At 43.2% G+C, this 23,447-nt stretch overlaps 1 protein-coding gene across 9 annotated transcripts in view; it reads right to left on the reverse strand.

Moving 5' to 3' along the window:
- FAT1 (FAT atypical cadherin 1) overlaps positions 1 to 23,447 on the reverse strand; it is a 386,437-nt gene that overhangs the window by 256,567 nt on the left and 106,423 nt on the right. The window lies entirely within an intron of this gene.

A 23,447-nucleotide genomic window follows, 5' to 3' on the forward strand; every position in this document is an offset into this window, starting at 1 on the left:
CTCAGTGGTCCTTGGGACAGTATGGGGGTTATTTACTAAAGGAAAATCCACTTTGCACTGCAAGTGCACTTGGAAGCGCAGTCGCTGTAGATCTGAGGGGGACATGCAAGGAAAATCTAAAACAGCATTCTGGCTTGCACATGATTGGATGATAAAATCACCAGAGCTTCCACTCATTTCAGATCTACCCCTTAGATTTAGAGCAACTGTACATCCAATTGCATTTTCAATGTACTTTCAAGTGCACTTGCAGTGCAAAGTGGATTTTCCTTTCGTAAATAACTCCCAACGTCACCAACGATGAGGCACAATTCCCTCTACTGACACCATCAATGGGGCACTATCCCCTCTGCTTGCCTTTTATCTGGCCCATGGGACACTATTTCACCAACTGACACCAATGGGGGGGCACCATTCCCTCTACTGACACCATCAAATGGAGCACTATTCCTCCTATTAAGACCCAATGCTCAAGCAGTAATGACAAGGCATTTTATACTCCCACCGGCCACAGTCCGGCCCCCTTAAAGCCTTAAGGACAGTAAACAGTTTTTTTCCTTTAAAAGTTTGGAGACCCCTGATCTAGCACATCTTTCTCTAGCCTTTCTACGCCTCATCTGCCCCTGTCCTTTTTTTTGCCATTTAGGTAATTAATCATGGAGGCTCAGCATCACATGCAAATGTAGGATGCCTAGGAATTCCTACTCCTCCAGACTGACATCTACCCATCAAGGTATTTGATAATTGCAAAACTCCCTCTAATGCCGCATACACACGACCGGACTTTTCGACAGACTAGGTCCAACGGTCTTCCCGGCGGACTTTCGGCGAAGGTCCGACGGACTTTCGGCGAAGGTCCGACGGACTTTCGGAAGGAACAGACTTGGCCACACACGACCGGACTAAGTCTGTTCATAATGCCGGTGATGACGTAAGTCAGGACTAAACAAGGAAGTTCAATAGTCAGTAGCCAATAGCTGCCCTTGCATCATATTTGGTCCGTCGGACCAGCACATAGATGAACGGTTTTCCCGATTTTTAGTCTGTCGGATAGAGTTGAAACATGTTTTAGTTCTATGTCCGTTGGACTTTTGGGAAAAAAAAGTCAGCTGGAGCCCACACACGATCAAATTGTCCGATGGATTCCAGTCCGCCGGACCAAGTATGCTGGAAAGTCCAATCGTGTGTACGCGGTATTAGGCTAAGTTCACATGTATACTATGCCCTTGTAAATGAGGCCGCAAGGAAACTGGAAAAGTGTGAACCTAGCATAAGGACAGCAGGGCTAAGGGCTCTTGGGAGCAATACTGAGGGAGAGTACTCTAATGTTTTCAGAAAGCTTTGAAAAAAAATGGTATTTAATGAACACGGAAAGGCTTTCTTTAAAAATGTCATTAGCATGTTCTGAGTTGAGGGGATGTGGGCAGAAGAAGCAAAAAATAAGACAAACTTCAGATTTAATGTGTATATCATGTAAAATGTAAAAGTTAGATTTTTTGTTGTTAAATCAGCTGCGTTTTTTGCTCACTTTTTTCTTTCCAGGTTTTAATAAACCGGCTCCATATTCCTAGATCCTAATGTCTTATACTTATACTTTGAGAAATGCGCTGCATAACTGTTCTATCACCTTATTAGATGAACACATGCCAAAAAGGGATTGAGCTAATCCTGAATATGTATGAGAAATCCATGTGCAAGACCAGAGATGTTCTATGTGGAGGCGTGAGTGTCAGTTTAAAAAAAGATTACATAAAAATATACCCAGGCATGCATGCATGTACAGTATGTTATCTAAAATAAGAATTCCAAAACATTAAAGTATAGGTGAACTGTTACCTTGTACAACAACTTATTCAGTTTAAAATAGCAATAAAAAAGGAAGAAAAATAGAAAACATATATATATATATATATATATATATATATATATATATATATATATATATATATATATATAACGTATTTATTTATTTTTTGAAAAGGGCTTGCAGAGTTTGCTGTGGGGACTGCAGGGGGTGTGTCAGCAGAAGGCAGAGAACAACAGTATACTGATCTTCCCAGTGTTTATCTGTACAGGGGGGCGTGTCAGCAGAAGTCTGACCACTGGAGTACAGGCAGGCTGTGCTCCCAAGAAGAATGCCCACACTGGGCTCTATGTGTTTCTAAGTGTGGCCCGTTTGAAAGCAGGAGGATTAGCAGGATCACCAGGTATTTCACACAAAGGAAGAAAAACAAGGAGAACCGTATATTTGTTCATACAAGTACATGGTACCACAGGCACATATCAGGGATATGAAATCTTAGGGTAAAATACACTTAAAAGTATAAACAGTAACAATGAACTTCTCTTAATTGCTCTTATTTCTGGTCTGCTAGATGTATCAGTGAATGCGCTTTGTTATTTCTGTTTGATAGATGAAAAATACCCATTAATCCTGCCAGAAACCCAGCTGATAAATTCCTGAGCTCTCCACCTGAGCTATCATCAGATGGCCCTGTTCCTGGCTTTCTCTGTGGACACTAAAACACCTTCCTCATGTAATGAACAAGAGGAAAGGTGAAGGTGTTCTGTAGTGCTGTCCTTGGGTGACAACACTGCTCCTACATAGATATAGTACAATTAGCATTGCCATCCTAGAATAAGTGCCAGGAAGACCAGGTGATAATGAATTCACTGCACGAGCTTCACAATTCTGGATAAAATGAGAATCACAATTCTTTTTGCTTAGAATAAAGATCACGATTCTCGGCATAACATCACACTATACAAAAAAATGGGCTAATTTTTGTATTTTTTTAATGAATTGAAGTGTATTTTTTCCAAAATTGTGCTTGAAAGACCGCTGCACAAATACAGCGTGACATAAAATACTGCAATGACCGTCATTTTATTCTCTAGGGCAGTGATGGCGAACCTTGGCACCTCACATGTTTTGGAACTACATGTGTATGTTTGGGGGTACCAAGTCATTTTCTAGCAAAAAATACTGATTTTAACTTGAAAGCAACAAGTGTCAGAAAAAGGCTTAATCTTTAAAGAAGAAGTAAACCTTCCTGTATTTACTATGTACCTATAGGTAAGCTTATAATAAGGCTTACCTATAGGTACTGTAAATATCTTCAAAACATGCGCCGTTTAGGAGATATTTACTGTATACTGCACCGATGATGTCATCGGCACATGCGCTCTGAAGGAACGGCCGCCTGTGTCCTTTCTTCAGAATTGTGTGCCGAGATCGGTGGCTCACATGTGCATGAGTGATGTTAAGCAGCTCTAGGCCAGCTCAGGGGCGGAGTCCATGGCCCCGGAAGGAATACAGGCGAAGATGGATGCGGCCTCCAGTGGGGACAACACAGGCTTCGTTTGCAGCTAAGTGGCACATAATGTGCTGGTATGCAATGCATACTAGCCCATTGTGCCTTTAGTTTGCAGGGAAAGAAGAAGAAAAAATCTGAGTTTACTTCCTCTTCAAGTGATTAAGCTGATCTCATTTGCAGACCGAATTTCATCCCTTTGCTCTAAGAGAACCGAATGATACAATGTTTATTTTTATCTCTCAGCGCTGTGCAATGTTGTGATAAACTTTGTCAGCTGCTTTTTTTTTTTGACAGTTCTGAGCAGAGAACGGATCTGCACTTGTTACATGAATCGTGGAAATGCCGGATTAAGATCGTAAGGGGGTGGAACCGTGATTGCAAATTTTTAATGATTAATCGTGCAGCTGTAATATGAAGGAAAAAAACGATTAAAAAATAAAACGAATGAAGTGACCATATCCAAGGACCGGTGAGCTGTAAAATATTTGATTTTTTTTTTTTGTGTTTGGGTTCAGGTGCATTAAAAGAAGAGCAGGCAGTTCGCTTATTGCTTTTAAGCAGGCAAGTCTCATAAGTATTATCTTATAATTATACTGTCTGTAATTACATTTATACACATAACCATGCGGGAACTGATTGTTTCTTTAGCCTCAAAGATGGATAGATAGAGAGAGAGATAGATAGATAGATAGATAGATAGATAGATAGATAGATAGATAGATAGATAGATAGATAGATAGATAGATAGATAGATAGACAGATAGACAGACAGACAGATAAATAGATAGATAGATAGATAGATAGATAGATAGATAGATAGATAGATAGATAGATAGATAGATAATAGACAGATAGATAGAAAGCTGTGAAGATTATAGTTTAGCTGTAATTGTGTGCAGCAAAGCTTGTATTAATGAATCACTGATATCCTTCAGCTCATATAAGTGGGTGTAATACGACTGAATAGAAGCAAGAAAATAGGCTTAAACAATCTTTTCATACTTGAGGCTCTTATATTTCCCTCTGACTGGTGATAGTCTGTGATTTGCATTTATGACAACATTTCTATTTAGGGACCTTAGAACAGTTGTGTCTGGTTGACTATATCAATATAGTAGCCATAGGACAGAATAATGTGAGATATTAGGGACTGATCACACATTCTATTTCGCTTTGCCTAGGGCCGATCATCCACAGGTAATTGCTGCATTGTGACCACATCTGAACGGCCATGAATAGCTGCGGGCGCTGTCAGCCTCTCATTGTTAAGGTGCCTCTGTGCTGTACAGAAATAATCCCAAAAAACGATTTACTACATCTTTCGCCCCCCACCTCTCTAAAGTCTGCCATGGCTGGTAAATGGCTATTTTTTGGGCTACTAGTGGCTACTAGTTCTGGCAACTTCTCACATACTCAAATGCCAATTCCACATATAGCTTCTTTATGGGAGGTAACATTTCTTAGGTAAACTGCCCCATAAGTGTGCACATGGAGTGTGCCAAGTGTGCCAGGGCACACCCTAATCACTATGTGCAGTGCCGACTCCTGCTACTGCCTAGGCTTCCCCTGTGTTGGCCCCGCAGTTCTGCTGGCTACCCTCCTCTCACTGGAACTTACCTGTCCAGAGTTCCAGCCCTGTCCTCACCCGAGCCGATTCTTCACCGACCTTTAGTATCCTGGTGCCTCCTGTCAAACAGGACTGTTGGAAAACCTGTCTATCAGCGGTTTGCAACCAATCGGCTGCATCGCTGATCAGTGTATTCTGACAATGGAGGAGACCCTGCTGTCAGAATACAATGACACAGCAGGGGAATTTTCCTCCATCCACCTTACTTGTGTGCATGTGGGGAATCCATTTGTTTTTTGATCGGTCTGCTGGCCTGATAAAAACTCATCTATGTCCAGCCTTATAGTGTCTCCAATCCCCTGGAGGAGCAACAGAGACACCTTTGGAAAGCAGCATTGTCAGTCTGTAGAATTGGTAGTATTAGATGTACTAACAGATTTAGATGGACTTGACAAACAAATTAAGGGCTCTTTCACACTGGTGGACTGCGCCAGTGGATCTGCTTGCTCAGCAGGAGGGGGATCTCTCTGCTTATCCTCCTTGAGCAGGAGGATGACTGGTCCATGTCTGCTCCGCTTTGCAGAGCAGACACAGACACAACCCGCTATCCTCTATGGGAGGTCAGATGTAAACTGTCATATGATCCAAGCCACCAGTTGGATGGGGAATGGATCCCCCCATCTGTCTATTTTTGGTGGATAGGATTGGAACAGATGTTGGCAGGTGTAAACAGACACATCTCCATTTACATCTGCCGCTCCATAGAGAGCAACGGATGGTCCAATCGGGTCTGCCTAAAAAACTGAAAGATGGACCCGATCGATCGGTCCACCAGTGTGAAAGGGGCCGAACATTTTATAAAAACAGTTACAGAAAACACCACGCTGCCTGCCACCCACTACGATGGGATAAGTGCTGGACCGGCTGGCAAACAGTAAGGGGGACGGGGGGGGGGGGGGGGGTTATGGGTGGTTGATTGCTGCCCACAAAAAAAAAACAGCCGCCACTGGTCTCAACCCTTAACTGCCACTTTTGCTGAACATCTTGGTCTACTAAATCCCAGTACACACAATCAGAATATCATACAAAAATACCGCTTTTGAAGCAATTGATAATCTGATCGTTAATACACAGCTTTTGTCCAAAATTTTCCAAAAGGGACAAACACAAAAAAAAATTCTCGTACAACCCCAGATCGGACGATTTTTGTTTAATTAGTACAGTTTTCACAGAAAATACAATACAATACAAATACCTGACATGACTTCCAAATTTGTCTTACAAGAATTTTCGTACTTTAGGAACCTATTTATTTTTAATATGGAGACTACTATGCAAAAAAAAAAAAAAAAAATGGACGATCGTTCGTCCGATAATCTCATTGTGTGTTGCTTTTTGGCTTAGATACGTTTAAAATTGTGAATCATCAAACATGACCCAAGTAGGTATTCTGTAAACAATGTTAGGCTTTCTGACCGACTAATTCTGCCGCCTGCCCTGTATGTTCCTGAGATGTCTCTTTCCATCCCCCGCTAGAGTAAACACACAGACTGATATATATTAAACAACAAACCGCTGCTTTCCTCAATGACAGGTCCCAGTAAACAATGGTTCACTGCAGTGAAGTCAAATCCTTCCCTGCTGTTCTTTTATGCTTAGAAACAATTGGGGATTTAGGACTATCACAATAAATATTGCATTTATAAAGCTCTTTTTTTTTTTCCTCTTTTTTTCTCTCACTTGCAAGAATTCCATCTCTTTTCAGTAGGCATTACGATCAGGACGGAGTTACAATTCCAACCAGGATAAAAGGAAATCCAGGGAAAGAGAATGTGTAATAAAAGAATACGAGCATTAAATATAGAAGGATGATCGTTTCGGAGATCTCTCAGGAAGAAATGTTTTTTTCTGTAAACTGCAATGCAGAGAGAGGCGTCCAGACAGTTCAAGCTGAGAAGAATTGTAGTGTGGTCCCAGAATAACGCACGTTTACTGATACAATCAAATTGGACGGACAAGCCGGCTGGGAATCCAAATTCAGGCATGCTGGGCCATGCAGATCCTGCAACCTCTAAAATATTTTAATTAACCCCATATAATATCATTAGGTCTGCCTTACATTCTTGCTTATGTCACTTACACATTTTATGTGTTTGTTGTACGTTATATCTACAGATTACAGAAATAACACTGAAAGCTACTGCCAGGGCTGGACTGGGACAAAAATTTGGCCCTGAACTTGGTCCACACAGGTCCACTTTAATTTTTCAAACGCACAAAAACAGTATCTAAACTATAAGCAATTGCACAAAAAAAACGTACGTAAAAACATTCCACTGTAAGTATAAATGGCTTTTTTTTTTTAAACTCTTTATTTAGAGAAAAAGATGCATTCCAACATTACAGATGCCTTTAAAATGACATGATTTGAATGACTTACATCAGGGTCCCCAGAGAGCCCCTCCTTACATCAGGGTCCGCAGAGATCCTCCTCCTTACATCAGATTCCTCAGAGAGCCTCCCCCTTGCATCAGGGTTCCCAGGGAGCCCCTCCTTACATCAGGCTCCCCAAAGAGCCCCTGCCTTGCATCAGGTTTCCCAGAGAGCCCCTCCTTACATCAGGGTACCCAGGGAGCCTCCCCTTACATCAGGGTCCCCAGAGAGCCCTCCTTCTTACATCAGAGTGCTTAGAGAACCTCCCTCTTACATCAGGCTCCCCAAGGAGCCCCCCCTTACAATGGGGTCCCCAGAGAGCCTCCCCCCTTACATCTGGGTCCCCAGAGAGCCCTCCTTACATCAGAGTCCCCTGAGAGCCTCCCTTACATCAGGGTCCCCAGAGAGCCCTCCTTACATCAGGATCCCCAGAAAGCCCTCCTTACATCAGGGTCCCCAGAAAGCCTCCCTTACGTCAGGGTCCCCAGAGAGCCCTCCTTACATCAGAGTCCCCAGAGAGCCTCCCCCTTACATCAGGGTCCCCAGAGAGCCTCCCCCTTACACCAGGGTCCCCAGAGAGCCCCCCACTTACATCAGGGTGCCCAGAGAGCCCCCCCACTTACATCAGGGTCCCTAGAGAGCCCCTCCTTACCTCAGAGTCCCCAGAGAGCCGCTCATTACATCAGGGTCACTAGAGAGAGGAGGGGCAGTGGGAGATGATGTATTCTCTCTGCTGCCTGTGGCTGCACATTAAGGGTGGAACAGCAGTGATGCAGGGCAAGTGGTGAGAGATCTCTCCCATGCTGCCCGCCACATGGCTGCCTCTCGGTCCGGTTGTGGGCCGTAGCCCTGTGGTTGGGGGCCCCTGGGACTTGGGGCTATAGGCCCCAGATTTGGGGCTACAGCCCCAAAAGTCACCCCCTAGCGACGCCACTGGCTGTCACTGAAACTGGCCCACTAAGCCATCGCCCCCCCCCCCCCCCCCGGGAAACTCCCGGTAGTCCCGATGGCCAGTACATGCCCAACTACTGCCAACATAAAATATTAACTACTAGGAGAGCACATTGTTTTCAATCAGTCAGGTCTAACAGGTCAGCATGCATTGTGAAGGACGTATATCAAACATTTTTTTTGTTTTATATCGTTTTTAGAAATACACTCACCGGACACTTTTTTAGGTACATCTGTTCAATTGCTTGGCAACACAAATTTCTAATCAGCTAATCACATGGCAGCCACTAGATGCCTAAATGCATTGAGATGTGGTGAAGATGACTTGCTGAAGTTCAAACCGAGCATTAGAATGGGGGAGAAAGGGGATTTAAGTGACTTTGAACGTGAACTGGCACCAACATGCCAGATGGGCTGGTCTGAGTATTTCAAAAACTGCTGATCTACTGGGATTTTCACGCACAACCATCTCTGGGGTTTACAGAGAATGGTCCGAAAAACAGAAAAAATCCAGTGAGTGGCAGTTGTGTGGATAAAAATGCCTTGTTGATGTCAGAGGAGAACAGGCAGACTTAGTCAAGATGAAAGAAAGGCAACTGAAACTCCACTCGTTACAACCAAGGTATGCAGAATACCATCTTTGACACTTTGGGCCCCTTAGTACCCACTGAGCATTGTTTAAATGCAACGACCTAGGATTGGATCAGATGTTGGCAGGTTGGATCAGTACTGTTGCTGACCATGTCTATCCCTTTAGGACTACAGTGTACCCATCTTCTGATGGCTACTTCCAGAAGGATAATGCACCATGTCACAAAGCTCAAATAATCTCAAACTTGTTTCTTGAACATGACAATGAGTTCTCTGTACTCCCATGGTTTCCACGGTCACCAGATCTCAATCCAATAGAACACCCTTGGTATGTGGTGGAATGGAAGCTTTGCATCATGGATGTGCAGCCAACAAATCTGCAGCCACCGCGTGATGCTGTCATGTGAATATGGACCAAAATTTCTGAAGAATGTTTCCAATACCTTGTTGGATCTATGCCACAAAGAATTAAGGCAGTTCTGAGGGCAAAAGGGGGTCCAACCTGGTACTAGCAAGGTGTACCTAATAAAGTGGCTAGAAGGTAGTGTGAAAATGTTAAAGCTGAAATCCAAGTATGGATATGTTTACATAGTCCAACTGGTCCAGCTTGGCCTAATGTAAGTATGCAAGTGCCATACCTGTGTGATCCCATGTGGAAGCTAGGAACCACTGTAGTAGGCACCGCAACTAAACTGTTTCCAAGTCCTGCACATTTTCACAATTAATTCAAAGCATTCTTTGACTGGATGAGGTGAAGATTGTGACATTACTGCCCTACCTAAGGAGCAGGGAAGCCTGGACTAGAAAGCCAGCCAAAAACATTGTAGTAGTAGTGCCTACTGCAGTGATTTTCAGCTTCTACAGGGATTGGCCAGGTATGGCCTTGGCCTTGATCCAAGGCGAAACCAACACTACTATGCAAAAATAGCCATACCTGGGATTCAGCTTTAAAGCCACCGTTAAGTTTTTATTGGAACCAGAAGGAGCGCCAAACAAACATTCTTCGAGTCCAGAAGAATTTTATGAAATCAACAAAATGGCAAGATTAAAAAAAAAAAGCAAAAGGTTGCTTTGCCGCTGACACAGACTTCCACTCACTCCTTCATCTGGTTTGGTTTATACATTCATAGATTGAAATGTTTTAATCCTATAAACATTCTGACAGATGCTAGAGCCCTGATGAAGAGGTATTTTTTGGCCCCGAAAAACATTGGCTGCCTTTTGCCTTTTCCTGTTGTCATTTGCATATTTAATAAAATACTTTTAGGCTCCAAACACGTTTCTTTGGTGTTTCTTTGGGTTTCAATGTGCATAGTCTTCTCAGTGTAGGTGACCCCTTTATCTGGGGGAACCCCCACTTTGTAATGAGCTAAGGAACTGTAGACTATTGTTGACTAAGGCAGCACAGTGGCTAAGTGGTTAGTACTTGTGCCTGGTAGCACTATGGCTGTTGGTTTGAATCCCAACCATGGCACTACCTGTGTGGGTTTCCTCCCACAACTCAAAGACATTCTGGTACCTAATTTGGCCTTAGTAGTGTATGCATGAATGTGAGTTGGGAACTTTAGCAGGATTGCACCAATACCGGTATACTAAGCATTTGCACAAGTACTTGTACTCATGCAAATGCACGTATACCTTTGTGATGTGATTTGAGCCCATACAAATGAATGGGCTCAAATGGCACTGAAAAGAATCACATGTGATTAGAACAGGAATGCGGCACAATTCCTGTTTGAATTTCATGCGGTTCCCCGCAATACTCCTGTGTGAACCCAGGCTTGACATAGTGATTCTCAGCCTGGGCTCACAGGAATGGTGGGAGAAACTGCATGTGATTCAGATAGAAATCGCACCGCATTCCTGTTCAAATCATGTGATTCTTTGCAGTGCTATTGGTGCCCATTCAGAAACAGATCCGGGGTGCGTTTTTGTGGTGTGAACCAGTCCTCAGAGTTAGAAAATAGAACAGAACTTTTTTCAAACAAAATTCTACATACAGAAAGGGTATTCTTAAACGACATTACTTTTTCTACACAGGCATAATAATATAAATATACATCTGTTGAAGACTTTTTGAATGATTTTTCCATACGCAGTAAAAGTTCCTACACACCTACATGGGTCTAAAAATACACGCCGTCTCAGAGTTTTCTGGACACACATTTTATTATCTTTTTTTGGATGGCGTTCTCTTCAAAGACAACGTTAGGTCAGAGGTCCCAGCTCAGACTTTTACATCTCCTCCAATGCTAATTTAGAGCAGTATCCAGTATTTTCTTCAAGTCAGTACAGGCCAGCAAACATAAACAGAAACATAAACAGACCGTACTGACAATAAGAAGAAATGGTATGTGATAAATATGATATAAGATGAACTACAAAACAGTACGTGACTAGGAATGGGGCCTAACATGTAGTCCAGCCTATCTATACACTTATGCTTGAGGTTCTGGTTCTTCAAGGGTGCCAAAGTCCATTATTTTCATTTTATACACCGTCAGATTATCGCACTAGAACCATCTGTGTGCAGGTTTCTTTGAACACGTTCAAGAATGGTAATAGTAGCTGTTTTATGGGGCAGTTCTATAAAAGACGGCACTGTCCGGAGGAATGTAGAGCAAAGGCTCCAGTAAAGTCTATTAACTAGGTGCAACATATTTATAACTGGAATGCAGCTCCTCCCCCACTAGAACAAGGTTACTGGCTCTCTTTATGACTGCAGGCGCTAAATATCACCAACAGTAGAAGCACCATTACGAAAAATAAATAAATAACGTCATATGGTTGCATAAAGTTTCAAAAAGTTTCAAGAAACAAATAAATGTTGCAAAACATTAAACATGGAAAATATTTCATTCAACAAAAAGTGCAACTTTTTTTTTTTTTTAACTACTGTACAGAAAAAAGAATGTGATTTACAAAAATTTCCAAATTTTAGGCAAATTCATTGAATCTCAAAGTTAAAGTGTTACTAAACCCAGGACCCCGCATTCACTATATCTGGTCTCCCACAGTACACAGAACATGGAAATGCACTTATTTTAGTAAATATAAACTGATAAATACCTTTTCTCATCAGCAGTATATAGCAGTCCTGTGACTTCCACCAGTGTCTGGTTAAAGAAGCTTTTTTGGCCATACTTCTCCTGCGAGTCACAAGAATGCACTTAGTTCTGCACTCCTGTGACTCAGATTCAGCCGACAGCGGGCTAAATCCGGCTATCGGCTGACATCACAGAGTCAGTCCAGGTTCTGCAGGCTTCCCGACAATAATGTCGGCATCCACCCAGATACATGACCAGCAGCTGGCTCAGCCTCTCACTGCACCATTAAGAGCCTGAGCCAGCGGCCCCCTCCACAGCCCAGGGCTGCAGTGAATGTTGGAGGAGCAAAGCACAGACTGGTGACTGATAGTCATCGCTCTGTACTCAGAACGGACCCAAGAACTGAGCGATCAGAAGTGTTTGATCGCTTAGTTCCTAGTGTAGAACAGGCAAAGGACAGCTGCAATCCATGTTTCCAATCCAATCCAATTTTGTTTGATTCTCGCACTACTCTTTTAAGCACTTGGTGCCCACACTATAGCCGAAAGACGCTTCCTTTGCCAGGAGTGAGTACATAGATGTACTCCATTCTCATGCTGTGCTGCACTGCTTTTTATTTATTTCTCTGTAAGGATTTGATAAGTTGGTCCTCAGTGTTCAGCTGCTGTCTTTGTGATATATTTATTGCACTGATTGACTCTCTATTTTATACATGCTGCCCACATGCCCCAGGGGGCTGACAATAGGGTCACAGAGCATTTTGAGTTTTTTAAAAGGGAGAGGAAAAACAGGAACTGCTTCCTCTCAGACTGTCCCCCACTAACTGAAAGTCTATATAGAGCGGGGATGTAATTTGAGATTGAGCTATTGAGTAGTGTATGCATTTCTTTCCAACTAAGACATTAGTGTATATACATTATATATATATATATACACACACACATACACACACACTGTATATAGTTTTGGATAGCATAGGGAAACGTTGGAACCCCTCTCACTATTTTTCGTCTACTTCCTATTTGGGGGATTTTCCTTCACTCTCCTGCAGATGAAAAAAGCATCAGCATCAACAAGAAGCAAAAATCTCAAAAAATTAGTGACAACTGCCAAAGGACAAATGCAGCACTCAAAAAAAATAGTTTTAGATATACTTTAGGATAAGCCTAGTAAAAATGTGAAAAGCTGTACCTGCTGCCTGGAATACATTTTAATATTTTTATGAGCAACATTTAGCATTAACTTCACAGAAAAATTACATTTTTATATATTTTGTTATAATTCAAAAAATAGATAAATAAAGAAAATGTAAACAAAAACTATACAGTTTTCCTTTAAAGTGGACACACTATATGAGGGTGCGGGACTGCATGTTTCTGTAGGCACAACAGTCTATTCAAATGAATGGGCTGCTGTGCCTGAGCAAATATGGCCACCGAGAAACCGGCATAGTGTGACCCTAACCTTGCCCTGTTTTAAATAAATGTGCATATAATAATAATAACAATCCTATGTAACAATAAAGTTGTTTGTGCAGTTGCAATTATATTGGGCAGATATGCTTTATATTGTTTTATTATTTTTATTATATAGATGATGAAGTTGATATATCCAGCTGCATTTACATTAGGCGGGTCTAGTTTTTTTTTTTTTTTAGCGTTTCAAGCCTGCACAATGGAAGTGAAATACAATCTAAACAAACTACTCTCTAAAAACACAAAGACTTGTTCTTCGCTTCCTGGATAACCAGTAATCATTTCCTATAGCATTTTCAACACGGTGCTCGGGCTATACATTTTTGGTCAGAAGAACTGACTGTATTGATCAGAGCTCTTTTAACAAATACTTTGGCCTACAGCAATGAATCCTCTGAATAGGTCCTGTGATTGTGAAACAGCAATGAAATACGGTACTTTGTGAATATAAATGAAGATAGAGTATGCAGCTATCAAAAAGGGAATGTACAGTAGATTGTATATATTTCTTAGTGTCTGGACTAAAGAACAAAAATGTTTCTTTTCCTTTCTTTATCAGGTAAATATTAAATATTTCATAAGAATATTTTTTTAAATTGACCACCTCTCTTGTGCATTTTACTTCTTTGACGTTAACTGCCTCCTCCTTTATTCTAGAAGGCTGGGTTCACACTATTGCGAATTGGATCCAATTTGCATAGCAGGAGATTGTGACCGGCTCTTTATGGATTTACACATCTCCACAGCAGCTCCAATGCAAATTGCACAAGAACCACGTGCAACTTTTGGTCCATTTCAGGTTCCAATTCAGCCAAAAATTCAGGCTGAATTCGGACCTGAACCGGTGAATGGAGATGTACCAGACTCCTGCTGTGAACCCCTGTGTTCTCCAGTGTGAACCCAGCCTGAAGGGTAATGTGCCCTGTAACATGCTGGAGAAACGTAAGCAAGTGGTTCTCCTCATGTTTAGAAAAGGAGAAAGTGCCCTGTGTTCATATGTGCTGCAACAAAATATCACCTGAGTAAGGAATAAAACACGAAAACCCATCTCAGAGGGATAGCATTGGGAATGAACACAACAGATCCCCAAATGACTGGCCATAGAATGTTTAACCTAGGATGTGAAATTGGTTTGTCCTGAAAACCATGTGACACAAATGGGCCACCAGGAATTAATTGGTGTGAATTTGATACTTGTTAATCATTAGAGTCATTCACACAATATAGGTTGTACTGCGCCGGGTAGATTTGCCCAATGTAGTCCCAATGCACAAACCAATCAGTCAATCTGTCTTCAGTCCAATAAGTTTAGTTCATGCTCCTGAGCCCTATGAGTTCAGTTCATGCTCCTGAATCCTATGAGTTCAGTTCATGCTCCTGAGCCCTATGAGTTCAGTTCATGCTCCTGAGCCCTATGAGTTCAGTTCATGCTTCTGAGCCCTATGAGTTCAGTCCATGCTCCTGAGCCCTATGAGTTCAGTTCCTGCTCCTGAGCCCTATGAGTTCAGTTCATGCTCCTGAGCCCTATGAGTTCAGTTCATGCTCCTGAGCCCTATGAGTTCAGTTCATGCTCCTGAGCCCTATGAGTTCAGTTCATGCTCCTGAGCCCTATGAGTTCAGTCTATGCTACTGAGCCCTATGAGTTCAGTTCCTGCTCCTGAGCCCTATGAGTTCAGTTCATGCTCCTGAGCCCTATGAGTTCAGTTCATGCTTCTGAGCCCTATGAGTTCAGTCCATGCTCCTGAGCCCTATGAGTTCAGTTCCTGCTCCTGAGCCCTATGAGTTCAGTTCATGCTCCTGAGCCCTATGAGTTCAGTTCATGCTCCTGAGCCCTATGAGTTCAGTTCATGCTCCTGAGCCCTATGAGTTCAGTTCATGCTCCTGAGCCCTATGAGTTCAGTCCATGCTCCTGAGCCCTATGAGTTCAGTTCCTGCTCCTGAGCCCTATGAGTTCAGTTCATGCTCCTGAGCCCTATGAGTTCAGTTCATGCTCCTGAGCCCTATGAGTTCAGTTCATGCTCCTGAGCCCTATGAGTTCAGTTCATGCTCCTGAGCCCTATGAGTTCAGTTCATGCTCCTGAGCCCTATGAGTTCAGTCCATGCTCCTGAGCCCTATGAGTTCAGTCCATGCTCCTGAGCCCTATGAGTTCAGTTCATGCTCCTGAGCCCTATGAGTTCAGTCCACGCTCCTGAGCCCTATGAGTTCAGTCCATGCTCCTGAGCCCTATGAGTTCAGTTCATGCTCCTGAGCCCTATGAGTTCAGTTCATGCTCCTGAGCCCTATGAGTTCAGTCCATGCTCCTGAGCCCTATGAGTTCAGTTCATGCTCCTGAGCCCTATGAGTTCAGTTCATGCTCCTGAGCCTTATGAGTTCAGTTCATGCTCCTGAGCCCTATGAGTTCAGTTCATGCTCCCGAGCCCTATGAGTTCAGTTCATGCTTCTGAGCCCTATGAGTTCAGTCCATGCTCCTGAGCCCTATGAGTTCAGTTCCTGCTCCTGAGCCCTATGAGTTCAGTTCATGCTCCTGAGCCCTATGAGTTCAGTTCATGCTCCTGAGCCCTATGAGTTCAGTTCATGCTCCTGAGCCCTATGAGTTCAGTTCATGCTCCTGAGTTCTATGAAATCTGTTCATGCTCCTGAGTCCTATGATATTTGCTCATGCTCCTGAGTTCAATGAGTTCAGCTCATACTCCTGAGTTCAATGAGTTCAGCTCATACTCCTGGGTCCCGTGAATTCAGTTCATGCTTCTGAGTCCTATGGGTTCAGTTTATACTCTTGAGTCCTATGAGTTTAGTCCATGCTCATGAGTCCTGTGAGTTCAGTTCACACTCCTGAGCCTTATGAGTTTGGTTCATGTCCTTGAGACCTATGAGTTCAGTTCACGCTCTGGAGTCCTATGTTCATTCTCCTGAGCCCTATGAGTTTGGTTCATGACCTTGAGGTCTATGATTCAGTTAGGACGTGCTCTACTTTCTACCTCCACAGTGCACACGTTGTGATTTTTCATTGTCACATACAAAACTCCTCTAGTGTGCAGTTGGGTTAGATGTCAAAAATGAGAAGTTTACAATAAACAGGTAGATATCTCTGTGAGGAACAACAGGTAGAAAGACATCCACCCTCAGTCAAATTGGGATCTGATTGCCTCTTTGGCATCAGGAAAGATTTTTTTCCCCAACTGTAGCAAAAACATGTTATATATATATATATTTTTTTTTCCCTTCCTCTGGTGGGTATAGTATTATAGGATTGTGTGTATGGAGGTTTGCTATTTGTTTCTATTTATTACCCCCTTTTGGTTGAACTGGATGGCATTTTTTTCAACCAGACAAACTAATCTTGGGAAGAGGCCCCACACAAGTAGTCACTACCACCTTTCTCAATACAGATTTGGAAGAATCAACCTGTCAACAACCCAGAAAATCTTTTTAAGAGAAGAGCTTGTTTTCAACTCTGTATTGCATTCTGAACAGTCTAATTGTTGGCCAAATGCCAGCTTTGACAGCCGGATCGATGCAATATGAAGCCACTTATGGCCATCTTACAGTAAAATACTGAAATAAAAAAATGAAGATCACCATAAACTGATTTCCCATAGAAAATTATGCTGAATATAAAACAGATGTCTTCGTTGGGATTAACTCAAATTATTATTAGAATTTGAACTTGCTAGACCTGTGCATGTAATTATGTGTAATTATGACACCTATTAAATTAATAGGCTATCAGTGACTTGCTTCAGCTGATCAGGATTTCAGTAATTATTATATCCATGCTAAGAATATTCCCATAACAAGCGCATGTTGTAGAGTTGTGCAGCCAAACAGAATTCAGTGGAGTGTGCTCTATAACTCTTCTTTATCTGTCAGGAAGGTCTGCTGGTGATAGCGTCACGCAGCTCAATAGAACATAATATTTTATTTTCCCATCAGGTGTCTGTTTTTACTCTTCTTACTTATATCTACAGCTACCCAATAAAAGAAAACTTGCTGTATTTTTTTTTTAATAAACAGATCAATAGTACTGGTACAGCAGCGCTCGAGGACCGCTATCAATTATTAGTTTACTGACAGCAGAATACAATGCATTTCAGCTGGAGAACTGCGAGGCCTGCTAATAGAGGCTGCACACCCATTTTTGATCGAACGAGGTGTGAAAAATAAATCATAAAGCAATAATTACAAGCATGATTTTTCAAGCAGAAACAGAAACAGAGCATGTTTTTCTATCAACAATTGATAATATTGAAATTAATGTCTACAATGTACTTGCTGCAAGGGAGATCTAGTTATATTATAATGGCAATGTACTACTTAAAATTGAAGAATGCTTTGACGTGCTCCCATCATTGGAAAAGCAGCCAACATGCAAATTCTGGAACCCCCATATGTATAATCAGTAACCCCCCCCCAAATTTTGCTACAACATACTGACTGCCAGTGGCGTCGCTAGGGGGTGGCTTTTGGGGCTATAGCCCCGAATCTGGGGCCCATAGCCCAGAGTCCTTGCAGGGGTCACCAAGGGGAGGGGAGGCTCTCTGGTGACACTGATGTAAGTGGGGGGCTCTCTGAGGACCCTGATTTTAAGGGGGAGGCTCTCTGGGGACCCTGATTTAAAGGGGAGGCTCGCTGGGGACCCTAATGTAAAGGAGGCTCTCTGGGAACCCTGGTGTAAGTGGGGGGCACTCTGGGGACCCTGATGCAAGGGGGAGGCTCTCTGGGGACCCTGATGTAAGGGGGGGCTCTCTAGGGACCCTGATGTAAGTGGTGGGTTCTCTGGGGATATATACACACAGGTATATATCTGTATATATATGTGTATGCCCGCCCAAGCATATGACTTTCTTTACTACGCTGCTATGGGCTCTAGCCCCAGATCTTTTTTAGACCTACCAACGCCCCTGCTGACTGCCATAGCTCATGCAGGAAGAAAGCTCATACTGCATCATCAAAGCTAAATGTTTTTTCCAGGCTCGGACCAATCAGAAGCTGAGGTGTAAAGAAATCATAAAAAGGGCATGGTTTTCTTCCACTTCCGCAATAAAATCTCACAAACATTAGCCTTACAGCTACGTTTTGAGAACATTGTGAATCACTAACGACCTTGTGAGTCACTGCTTGCTTTAAAGATACAAAGCTGTCAAAGTTGAAAGTCAAGCTTTGAAATGCAAATTCCTACCTGCGCAAGTCTAGTATCGTTTCCAAGAATTAAGCCGACCATAGTCGGATTTAAATTTGCAAGAATCAGCCAAACTTTGATCCCTCTATGGGCAGGTTGATTGTACTGATTCAATTTAGGCTGGGTTCACACCTATGCCAATTGGATGCGGTTTTCCTCCATGTCCAATTCGCATAGCAGGAGAATATGACCGGCTCTCTATGGAGCTGGTTCACATGTCTCCAGGGCAGCTGCGGAGCGCAATGTACAGAAACGCTGTGCGTCTTTGCCTCAGTTTCAGGGCCAAATTCAGGCAAAGATTCTGCCCTGATTTGTCTCTGAAACCGAGAACATGGATGGACAGCATTGCTGTGCGATCCGCGGCCGCTTTAGGTGTGAACCGAGCATTAATGATTGACTTCAGTACAACCAGCCTGTTAGTTTTTTTGCATACAATCACTGCTGCTGGCTAGAGAGGGCAGCTGTGATGACTGTATCTCAACAGTGGGGAAACCTCCTGTTGTCAGAATAGTGCAACAGGAGGGATTCCCCCCATCAACACTGACTGTGTTGATGGGGGAGTCAAGCGTTTTCTTTACTTCGGCTTGTGGTTAAAAATACCTTACCAATACCACTTATTTCAGTAGAAAAATATGACTGAGCTTGTATAAAATGTGAACACCACATTCAAGGCTGGTGCGAATTGGATGTGTGTTTCTCCGTGTCCAATTCGCAAGACAGGAGATTGTGAGCGGCTCTCAATGGGTTTACTTCTTTTTTGTCTCTCTGCAAAGGTAAAGCATAATGGGCTACTATGCATCGCATAGTAGCCCATTATCTGTAACTTACCTGACACAGGAGCCAGCGATGTCACCGCTGTCCCCTGTGGTATGGAGCATCTATCTTCTTCTGGGTATCGCTGCTCTGGCCACTCACAGCGCCAGAGCAGCGATGATGTCACTCCTGCGCATGCGCACGGGAGCCGCCACTAACGGCATATTTTAGTAAATATCTCCTAAACCTACACAATATTTCTTGGACCCACAGTTAAGCCTTAATCTAGGCTTACCTGTAGGTCAAAATGGTTTGTAAGGGTTTACAACCACCCAAAAGTGGAACTTGCGCTTTAAGCACTCCTCGTCCCCTGACATGCCACATTTGGCATGTCATTTTTTTTTGGGGGGGGGGGGAGTGTGTACCCTTTGTTCGTAGGACTTCCTGTCCCACTTCCTGCTTCCTATCTTTGGCCGCCTAGGCGGCTCCTCCTCACGCCCTAGGCGGCCCCTCCCTGCCAGCAATCTTCTGGGACACAACACAGGTCCCAGAAGATCGGCTGGCCAATAGGAGAGCTCAATGCGCGCCTGGCCGTGAAGCCGTAAGCTGTAGCGTATACACCACTCCTAAACCGCCCCTGCCATTGAAATCAATGAGCAGTGCTGCCAAAGTGCCTGCAAAGCGCTTCGGCAGCAAAACTTTTCGGGCGCTTTTAACTCCCTGTTTGGGGTTAAAAGCTCCCCTCTCCTGCCTGCACAGCGATGCTTTACTGCTAATGTGGTCCGCGCCCCAGTGTGAAAGGGCTCTTGGTTTTATATTACTTTATAAAACACAGATTTTAAACAAAACATAAAAAATTAAATAAAACATCAGTTTACAAACATCTAAACCCTCAAAAAACATTTACGCCACTCTTGTTTTTTTTTTAGCAAACGCTCTGCATTATAGTGCGGCAGCCACCCTTTTAGTTAACTGAACCCGATCGTTCCATGGACGGGGACGAGCACAGCAGCTCCAGCCGCTGTCTCTGATCTTCATTGGATAGATTGATAGCAGCGCAGCCATTGGCTCCCACTGCTGTCAAATCCAGTGACACGGGAGCTGGAGGGCGGGCCTGAGTCCTGCTGTTTGTGTCAATGGACACACCTGCTCGGGTGTCCCTTTTGAATGGGAGTCTCTGAGGGAGCACTCGATGCGGGGAGGAGTGTGGAGCGCTGCTGGGGAACCCCAGAAGAGGAGGATTGGGGCCACTCTGTGCAAAACCCTTGCACAGAGGAGGTAAGTAGAGGGTGGATAAAAAATCGATGATTTAAAAAAAAAATCGGATTTTTTTTTATTTAAATCTGTTTTTTTTTTTTTTATTTAAATCTGTTTTTTTGTGATTTTTTATCAAACTTATTTTATTAAGATGCTTTTGGAGTGAAAATGTATCTAAAGATAGTTTTCTATTTACGATACATTAATCATTTATTTTATTTAACATGAAATGGAGCTTAGTTATGTAGCATGAAGCTGTATATTTTGCAATATTGAAATTTTTGGTAAACTCACTCAATGAATCCAAGCTGAGCTAACATGCACTGCATTGATGCATTCACACAATTTCACAGAAACCATGAGCTCAAACAAAGTTCAGGAATATTCTTTTATGCCATTGTTTTGCACATCTATGTACACTAAAAACTGTATGATTGAAGAGAAATGCATCTGTACCATGCTCTAAGAGCCAGTTCACACAGGGGCAGCACGACTCACAGAGGCGACCTGCACACGACTTCAACGGCGGTTTGTAAAATGACTTATGTATAGAAGTCAATGCAACTCGCCTGAAGTCACCAAATGTAGTACAGGAACCTTTTTCTAAATCGGAGCGACTTGAGTTTCTCCTATTAGAACGGTTCCATAGTACAGAATGGAACGCGACTTGTCAGGCGGCTAAGTCGCCTGACAAGTCGCTCCTGTGTGAACCGGCTCTTAGAGTGAGGAGGAAGGGCAAGCAGTAAAAATGAAAGTGAAACCTTCTAAACAGCTTATAAACCTTGTGATCTTCCTTCCACATAGCTTGAAGTGCTTTATTTCTCCTTTGAGGAGCAAAATAGCAGCAGGCCATAAAAGAGACCCAGTATGGCAATATTTAATAACCTGACAGCTTATTATTCTAAATAGGAGACCTTCATTTTGTTTGCAAATATTAAAGATTCTAATTACCAGCAAGAACAAGTCCTTACATTTAAAGAGCACCTGTCATTTCAGATCTATCATGGCAGTGCCTGTTAGCGGGCATCCACTCACCTGCTGCATCATTGCCGCATCACCAGCCGTCCCATTAAAGTAAATGGGACAGTCGGTGAGTCAACAGCGGGTCAGAGGAGGAGCCCCTGCGGGACAGATATGAAAGTTGTTCTGTAACCACTTCAGCCCTGGACCATTTTGCTAGCCAAAGACCAGACCACTTTTTGCGATTCAGTACTGCGTCGCTTTAACTGACAATTGCGCGGTCGTGCGACGTGGCTCCCAAACAAAATTTACGTCCTTTTTTTTCCCACAAATAGGAACTTTCTTATGGTGGTATTTGATCACCTCTGCGTTTTTTTTTTTTTGCGCTATAAACAAAAATAGAGCAACAATTTAGAAAAAAACGCATTATTTTTTACTTTTTGCTATAATAAATATCCCCCAAAAATATATAAAAAAAACATTTTTTTCCCTCAGTTTAGGCCGATACGTATTCTTCTATATATTTTTGGTAAAAAAAAATCGCAGTAAGTGATTGATCGGTTTGCGCAAAAGTTATAGCGTTTACAAAATAGGGGATAGTTTTATAGCATTTTTATTAACAATTTTTTTTTTTACTAGTAATGGCGGCGATCAGCGATTTTTATTGTGACTGCGACATTATGGCGGACACATCGGACATTTTTAACACATTTTTGGGACCATTGTCACTTATACAGCAATCACTGCTATACAAATGCAGTGATTCCTGTGTAAATGACACTGGCAGTGGAGGGGTTAACCAGGGGGTGGCAGTGTAGGGGTTAAGTGTTCCTAGTGGCGTGTTACTAACTGTGGGGGGGCTGGGCTTTGTTTTAGTGAACACTGATCTCTGCTCCAATCACATGGAGCAGAGATCAGCGTCACTTGTTGCTAGGCAGAACGGGGAGATTATGTTTACTATGGCATCTCCTCGTTCAGCCGCCCCGTGAGACGATCACGGGTGTCCCCACAGCGATCGAGTCCACGGGACCCGCGACCGGACTCATGGGGGTGCCGACCAGCAGGGTGGCATTTAAAACTGGACGTACCTTTACGCCAATATGCCTGCTCATGCCATTCTGCCGATGTACATCGGCGTGCGCCGGTCGGGAAGTGGTTAAAAATTAGGAGTTGATTTAAATCACGCCTTTTTACTGGTGATTTAAATTGTGATTTAAATCATACCCGCCCTGGGTAAGTATGACATGTTTGATATTTAAAAAAAAAAAAAGAACCATTACAACCCGTTTAAAGAGGAAGTAAACCCTTACAAACGACTTTGACCTACAGGTAAGCCTAGATTAAGGCTTACCTGTAGGTCCAAGAAATATCTCCTAAACCTATATGGTTTAGGAGATATTTGCCCGAAAACGGGCACCGCTGTCTACGGCGCATGCGCCGTAGACAGCGGCGCGCAGGCTCACTAAACGCGGCAGTTCCAAGAATGGAGCTGCCGCATTTGTCGACTCCCGTGCGCATGCATGGGAGTGACGTCATCGCTGCTTTGCCGAATGACAGCGGCGGAGCTGCGAGACGCCACTCCCGTGCGCATGCGCGGGAGTGACGTCATCGTGGCTTCGCCGCTGTCATTCGGCGGAGCTGCGAGACGCCACAAGCAAGATGGATGCGGCGGACTACAGGGGACAGCGGCGACTTCACTGGCTCCTGTGTCAGGTAAGTGACACATAATGGGCTACTATGCGATGCATAGTAGTGCATTATACTTTACCTTTGCAGGGAAAAAAAGAGGAAGTAAACTCATCAGGGTTTACTTCCTCTTTAATGTCTAGTACACACAATGAGAAACTTGGACAAAAAATACTGCTTTCGGAGCGATCGTCCCATAATCTGATCATTAGTACACAGCTTTCGAGAGC

Source organism: Lithobates pipiens, unplaced genomic scaffold (genome assembly GCF_037356315.1).
Source record: "Lithobates pipiens isolate NorthernLeopardFrog02 unplaced genomic scaffold, aLitPip1_a1.2 Scaffold_13, whole genome shotgun sequence".
In the NCBI taxonomy this organism is placed as follows: Eukaryota; Metazoa; Chordata; class Amphibia; order Anura; family Ranidae; genus Lithobates; species Lithobates pipiens.